At 42.3% G+C, this 6,911-nt stretch overlaps 1 protein-coding gene across 3 annotated transcripts in view; it reads right to left on the reverse strand.

The window, feature by feature from the left end:
• The window catches only part of SCAPER (S-phase cyclin A associated protein in the ER), a 429,066-nt gene extending 422,401 nt beyond the window's left edge, over positions 1 to 6,665 (reverse strand). The window contains exon 1 of one of the 3 annotated variants that reach the window (XM_021099014.1): positions 6,214 to 6,665. The gene's annotated coding sequence lies outside the window, so the exon portion shown is untranslated. The other 2 variants (XM_021099012.1, XM_021099013.1) reach the window with 2 other exon arrangements.

A 6,911-nucleotide genomic window follows, 5' to 3' on the forward strand; every position in this document is an offset into this window, starting at 1 on the left:
TTATTTCCCTAACTTCTTTGTCTGCTAGTGCATTGTCAGCATATAGAAACACAACAAATTTTTGTATTTTGATTTTGTACCCTGTAACATTATTATTTCTAGTAGTTTTTTGGTGGACTCTTTACAGTTTTCTATTTATAAAATCACGTCATCTGCAAAGAGTGATGAACTTATTTCCAAATTAGATGTCTTTTATTTCTTTTTCTTGCCTAAGTAATTTCACAAGGACTTCCAATACTACACTGCATAAGAGTAGCAAGAGTTAGCATCCTTGTTTCGCCCTTGATTTTAGAGAAACAGCTCTAAGTTTTCCACCATGAAGTATGATATTAGCTGAGAGTTTGTCATTTATGGCCTTTATTATGTGAGGTATATGCCTCCATACCCACTTTGTTGAGAGTTTTTATCACAAATGAGTATTTAATCTTGTCAAATGCTTTTTCTGCATCTATTGAAATAATCATATGATTTTTGGCCTTCATTTTGTTACCATGGCATATCACAGGTACTGATTTGTAGATGTTTGATAAATCCCACTTGACTGTGGTAAATGATCCTTTTAATGTATTGCTGAATTCTGTTCGCTGAAGATTTGTTGAATCAACAATTCACTGTTGAAGTCTTTGTTTCTATGTTCATCAGAGACATTGGCCTGTAATTTTCTTTGTTTGGTATCAAGGTGATAACTCACAAGATGAGTTAGGAAGTACTGGTGGGAGCCATTTTTGTGATCTCAGGCTACCTTGCTAATAACAGCACTGGCACCACACATCGGGAATTCTCCATGTAACCTATTAACACCAGTGAAAATACTCCAGTGAGAGCCTTGCCTACCTATGTGCTTAAGCCAGGACTCATGGTCAACTGAGTGACAGCCCCCACTCACTAGTGCCCCAGAACCACCATGGCCCTGCCTCAACAGGAGGCCCATGCGGCCCACATAGGAGACACACCTTGAGCACCTGGCTCTAGTGGCCGGGCAGGATTATGCTTCTGAGCCCCACAGGGCATCTCAATAAGGACACTCCTTCAAGATTGGGAAATAGCTCATACACCTAATACACAGAAACAAACACAAAGAATTTGGCAAAGGAGAGAAATAAATATGTTCAAATTGAAAGAAAAAGGGAAAAGAAAAACTTCAGGAAAAGAACTAAATGATAGAGAGATAAGCAATCTACCTAATAAAGAATTTAAAGTAATTTCATAAGGAGTTTCCACTGTGGCACAATAAGATCAGAAGCATCTTGGGAGCACTGGGACTCAGGTTCCATTCCCGACCCAACACAGTAGGTTAAGGACCTGCTGTTGCCACAGCTGCGGCTTAGATCACAACTACCACAAAGATCTGATCCCTGGCCCAGGAACCCCACATGACACAGGGCGGCCAAAAAAAAGTAATGTCATAAAAATGCTCACCAAACTTGAAAGAATGGAAAAACACTGTGAGACCGTCAACAAAAAGAAAGAAAATATAAGAAAGAACCAAAAAGAAATTATAACTGAACGGAAAAATACACTAGAGGGGTTCAACAGCAGACTTGATGAGGTAGAACCAATCAGCAAGGAGTAAGACTAAACAATGGAACTCACCCAGACAGAGCAGCAAAATGAAAATAAAAAGACAACATCAAACAGAATAACGTTGACAGTCCAGGGATCCCAGAAGAAGAAGAGGAAGGGCCAAAAATATTACTTGAAGAGTGGCTGAGAAATTCCCTAATCTAGGGAAAGAAACAGACAGGAAGCCCCAAGAGTTTCAAATAAGGGAATAGAGATGCCAACAAGACACATTATGATTAAAATGGTAAAGTTGAGGGTGAAGAGAAAATCCTAAAAGCAGCAGGAGAAAAACAACACATTATCTACAAGAGAAACCCCAAAAGGCTATCAGTAGATTTTTTTAGCAGAAATTTCACAAGCCAGAAGGGAATGGCATAACATATTATTAATGAGAAATGCCAAAATAGGCAAATTCACAGAGAAAGAAAGTAGATTGGTGGCTGCTTGGGGCAGAGGTGGGGAGTAGAATAGGAATGTGGGGAAGGAAGCCAGGGGAATAAATGCTAATGGTTATGGAGTTTCATACTGGGATATTGAAAGATTCTAAAATTGACTGTGGTGACAGCTGCACAAGTCCACAAATATACTAAAAACCACTGACATTTAATGACTGAATTTTTCAGTATGTGAAATAACTCAATAAAGCTGTTTAAAAAAAAAACTCTGAATTTACAAAATTTCCATCAGTTACTACTTTCACAATATCTACCATTAACCACCATCCATACTATTATCTACATAACATTTTTCTTTTAAAAGAACTACATTTTTACTTTAATTTTAAAAGAAAATTTACAAAACTACCATAAATGAAAAATCAGCTAGTATAAAAAATGGATACAACAAAATACAGGCAGTCAACTCAAATTAAATTTGAAAACTCTGGCTAGAGGAAAACAATGGCCAAGCAAAAAATGGAGCACAAAAAAATGAAAAAAAAAGGCTGTAAACAGGAAATAAACGCTAGGACTAAATGAGCCCAAGGTTCTGAAAAAGCTTCTGCCTGTGATAAACTGAAGTCTCACTTGTCCTACCCTGCCCTGAAGTCCCAGAATGTCTGTGGAGACACCTGAGAATCCTACTGATAGAAATGTGAAGACTGGCTCAAGTGCCAGGAAAGGCTTCTCCTCTATCCGAGTTTGGGCACAGGTTCTGTAAAGGTAAGAATCAAATGGCAGACCCAATATAGTGAGAAGCCAACTAGTAGCACTATTCTAAAAAACAGAGGCCCATCCAACAGAAGCCAGGACAGGACAGATGAATTGTCTCACATTTGCCAATAAATTCTAGAAAAAGTGGGTTTCAACTGCAGGTTATCTCCAATGTTCATTAAATCTTATCACCCACGTTTTTGCATTTTCTGAAAAATAAGAAAATTTGACTACCTTTCTGCATCTGGTACTTAAACAATGCTAGTCAGCATATTCAACAACTATCAGTAATTTCTCACATTTGTTAAATGGAAAACAAGTGCACCACAGTAAAATAAGTTTGTGTGTGTGTGTGTGTGTGTGTGTGTGTGTGTGTTTTTAATGGCCACACCTGCAGCATATGGAAGTTCCCAGACTAGGGGTCAAATCGCAGCTAGCTCCTGGCCAATGCCATAGCCATGCCAGATCCGAGCTGCATCTGCAACCTAGGAAGCAGCAGCCTGTGGCAACACCAGATAGTTAACCCACTAAGCAAGGCCAGGGATCAAACACACATCCTCACGGGCATTATGTCGGGTTCTTAACTCACTGAGCCACAGTGGGAACTCCTAAAATAAGCATTTTGAAGAGCAATATGGACATTTTATAATTCCAAATTATTTAATGAGGTTTTTCAATTCTGATCATTCCTATGTTTACTACCATAAGCACATCAACTAAGAGGCATTTATTTTCTCCCATAAACCTGGCATGCCTCTTTGAAAATATCAAAAATACCTCTCTTTACCAATAGTAAAGTAAAAGCAGGTCTGACACATATAGAACTCTATACAAGTGAAATATGATGTCTGTGATTTGCTTCAAAACAATGGGGAGATAGCTTTTATGGGATAAGACTGTCCATGAATAGGTAATTGCTGAAGTAAACTGGTATCTAGTAACTAATTTTTTTTATTCTTTCCACTTCACATATTTTCAAGATATATAATAAACTTACTACTTTAAGAAGTTGTTAAAAAGTAGTTATTATTTCAGCAAAACTTCATGAAATCTTTAGTGTTTCATGTCTTAGGGGGAAAAATCTATCTATAAACCACTTCTTTTCAGTAATTTTTTAAGGTCGTTTCCACCAATTGACTGTAGATATTTTCACATATATTCCATAAGACCTATTGCCAAAGCCAAACATAAAAATGGAAACAGATTTTTATTAGTGACTTCTTTAAATCTGTTATACAAGCCATTTGTCATTTTTGCTTCTACAATTTCAGGAATGCCAATTTCACCATGGATGTCAGACTGCACCATCAGAGAGAAGTCTACTTAACTTCCCACTAAATAACACCACCACTTTCTAAGTGTTTGAAGAATGTTCCAATGCGATTCCCAAAGATTTTTTGCTTCTCCTTTAATCTAGGCTGGGTTGTGGTTGGGTATGAAAGTGAAAGAAAAGACTCAAGCCCTTTCATCTTTAAAATATTTCGGTAAAGCAGTTACATGAAGGTATTAATAAAGTCACTATCAAATCAACATTTTAATGATCCTTAAATATCTAGGAAGTCTTTAAGGACAAACATTTTTAAAGTCTATGTTTAAAACACTAGATCCTGGAGTTCCCATTGTGGCTCAGCAGAAAGCAATCTGACTAGGATCCATGAGGACGCAGGTCTGATCCCTGGCCTAGCTCAACAGGTTAAAGATTCGGCTTGCCATGAGTTGTGGTGTAGGTCGCAGACGCGGCTCGGGTCTGGCATTGCTGTGGTTGTGGTATAGTCCAGTGGCTATAGCTCCAATTAGACCCCTAGCTTGCGGCCCTAAAAAGAACCCCCTAAAAACAACAACAACCAAAAAAAAACCACTAGATCCTTTGTAGCCCAATCACCATTTTCACAGCAACACTGATTATGGTTCCATGCATAATAAACCAGGTAGACTGACCTAAACTACCAGGGTTTAGAGAATTTTAGAATTTAGGAATTACAACTCAAGGAAATAGGGAGAAAGAAGGAAAGTAACAAGCATTTGTTGAGGGCTTACTATAAGCTAGGAGCAGTTCTAAATGCTTTACAGATATCACATTTACTTGCTATCAACAATTTTGTTAGGTGGATAATAATATCCGTATTTTACAGAAGAGGAAATCCAGGCTCAAAAAAATGAATCTGTCAAAGGACAACTGGGATTCAAATACAGATCAGTCTGCCTTCAAAGCCTGATCACTTCCTTCCACAAAGACAACTTTCCAAACCATATAAGTTGATTAATTAAAATATTAATTATTTAGTGGATGTACTCCGATCATTTCAATATATGGCATAAAACAATCTGCACCAACACATTTTGAGGAAAAGTCATAGTTAACAGGAAAAAATACGGGGCCAGAGTTTCAATATAAACCAGAGTGGGTCTGAAAACTTAATCCTGGAGCAAGCCTTCACCAGCAAGTGATCTGGGGTAAGTAACGGCCGCAGTTTCCCCATTGGTAAAATGGGCATAACGCTTATCCCATCTTTCCACCTCGCATTGTTTATGAGGATGAAATTGTTAAAGCTGGTGAAATCAGTATGTAAACTAGCAACCTATAATACTTACAAGGAATTACTATCTACTCAGTAAGATGACTATACTGAATAGCGATTTTCATAGAAAATAACTTGACACAAACAGAATGAGGAATACAGTTCACCAGCAACAGGAAGCTGCTCTCACGCAGGCGGGCCCCACTTTGACAGCAGCAGGTGCTGCTTGGAGGACCAGTTTTCTGCCCGCTTTCAAATAATCCCGTCCCTCACTGGCAGAACCCTGAGAGGGGGAGGCGCGAATGAAGTGCAGGGAAGGAAGCACTAAGAGAGGCAGAAGACCGGGTTCTACTACTCCCAGGTGCGAGGCCATGGTTAAACTCTTTACCCCTCCAAGCCTTACAAACGCCTTTACGCATTTGTAAAATGGAAGAGATCTTTCCCGCTCAGCTCCCCGGGCAGAGCTAATTCCAGAGTCCATGTGCAGGGAAAGAGGTAAACCCCATTGAGAATGAGATGATGACGATCACCTGTCAAATGAACGGCTGGGGAGGCGGCTCCCCCGCAAGCCCCTAGCAGGATGGACAGTCCAGAAGCCTAGACCGGTGCCGCCAGGGACGCCCCCCCTGACGGAATAAAGCCATCCCCCGCCCACCACTCGGCCCGTGAGGTGCACAGGATCCCCTGTCGCTCACACCCCCGCTGAGTTCGAAGGGCAGGCTCCCTGCCCACTCGTCACCCCACCCCCCGCCTCCAGGCCTCCTTAGAAGACCCCATGGCCCTCTCAAGCGGCCTCTGCTCCCCTCCCCCAGCAGCGTTCCCTACCCTCTCCGCCCGCAGTCCCAGGTGAGGGGAGGGGGTGAAAGGGCGTACCCCGCCGCCATTTTGTCCCCTTGGCCCCCACAACGCGTTCTTCCTGCCCGCGCCCCAACCCAGGCCCGTCCGGCTCTGCGCGACGCACGCCCCTCGCGGACACTCACCCCTGACCGCCCTGCGCAGCTCGGGTCGACTCCGAGCGTCCCGCCGGGAAAGGGGCGGGGCGGGGCGGGGCCGCTGCGGAGAGGCGGAGCGATTGTCCGCCACCCCATGTGACTCCCAGCTGCGTCCGCGCGGCTCCTGGCTCCTAGCGCAGGCATTCCGCGCGCAAGCGCAGCCGGGTTCGCGCCCGGGGACCGCGAAGGCGGGAGGCCCAGCGTGGGTTTGCTTCGTGGTGCTGGGTGCGGCTAATTCTCGCGAGTTCTTCCCTTCCCTGGGCAGCGCTTGCACATTGTTTTTGACAGCTCAGTTCTCTCGGATTCATTCCCTTTCGTTTGCCTTTATCACCGCGGTGTGTCCCATAGATAAAGGACCTAGAAGTCCGCCTCAAAAATCTGTAACTCTGAAAGAGCTTCAGAAAAGCGTGCAGCGCTAAACCAAACACAGCTTACCCTCTAACGCAATGACTTTCCGCCTCTCTTCTGTGCCAGGCTTGAAAGGCACAAAGTACAATGACCTAACACTTGTGTTTTCTCTACTTCAAAGACAAAATAAACATACGAATTAAATAATGTAACAATATTAAATCACAGCTCTGAACAACGCAGACCATAATTATCAAATGAATATTCCATCACTCTTCATCCTGCTGGGAAACTCAAGCTCTTTACCTTTCCCTATCCCTTGTTACCCACAATAAGGA

Source organism: Sus scrofa, chromosome 7 (assembly GCF_000003025.6).
Source record: "Sus scrofa isolate TJ Tabasco breed Duroc chromosome 7, Sscrofa11.1, whole genome shotgun sequence".
Lineage (NCBI taxonomy): Eukaryota > Metazoa > Chordata > Mammalia > Artiodactyla > Suidae > Sus > Sus scrofa.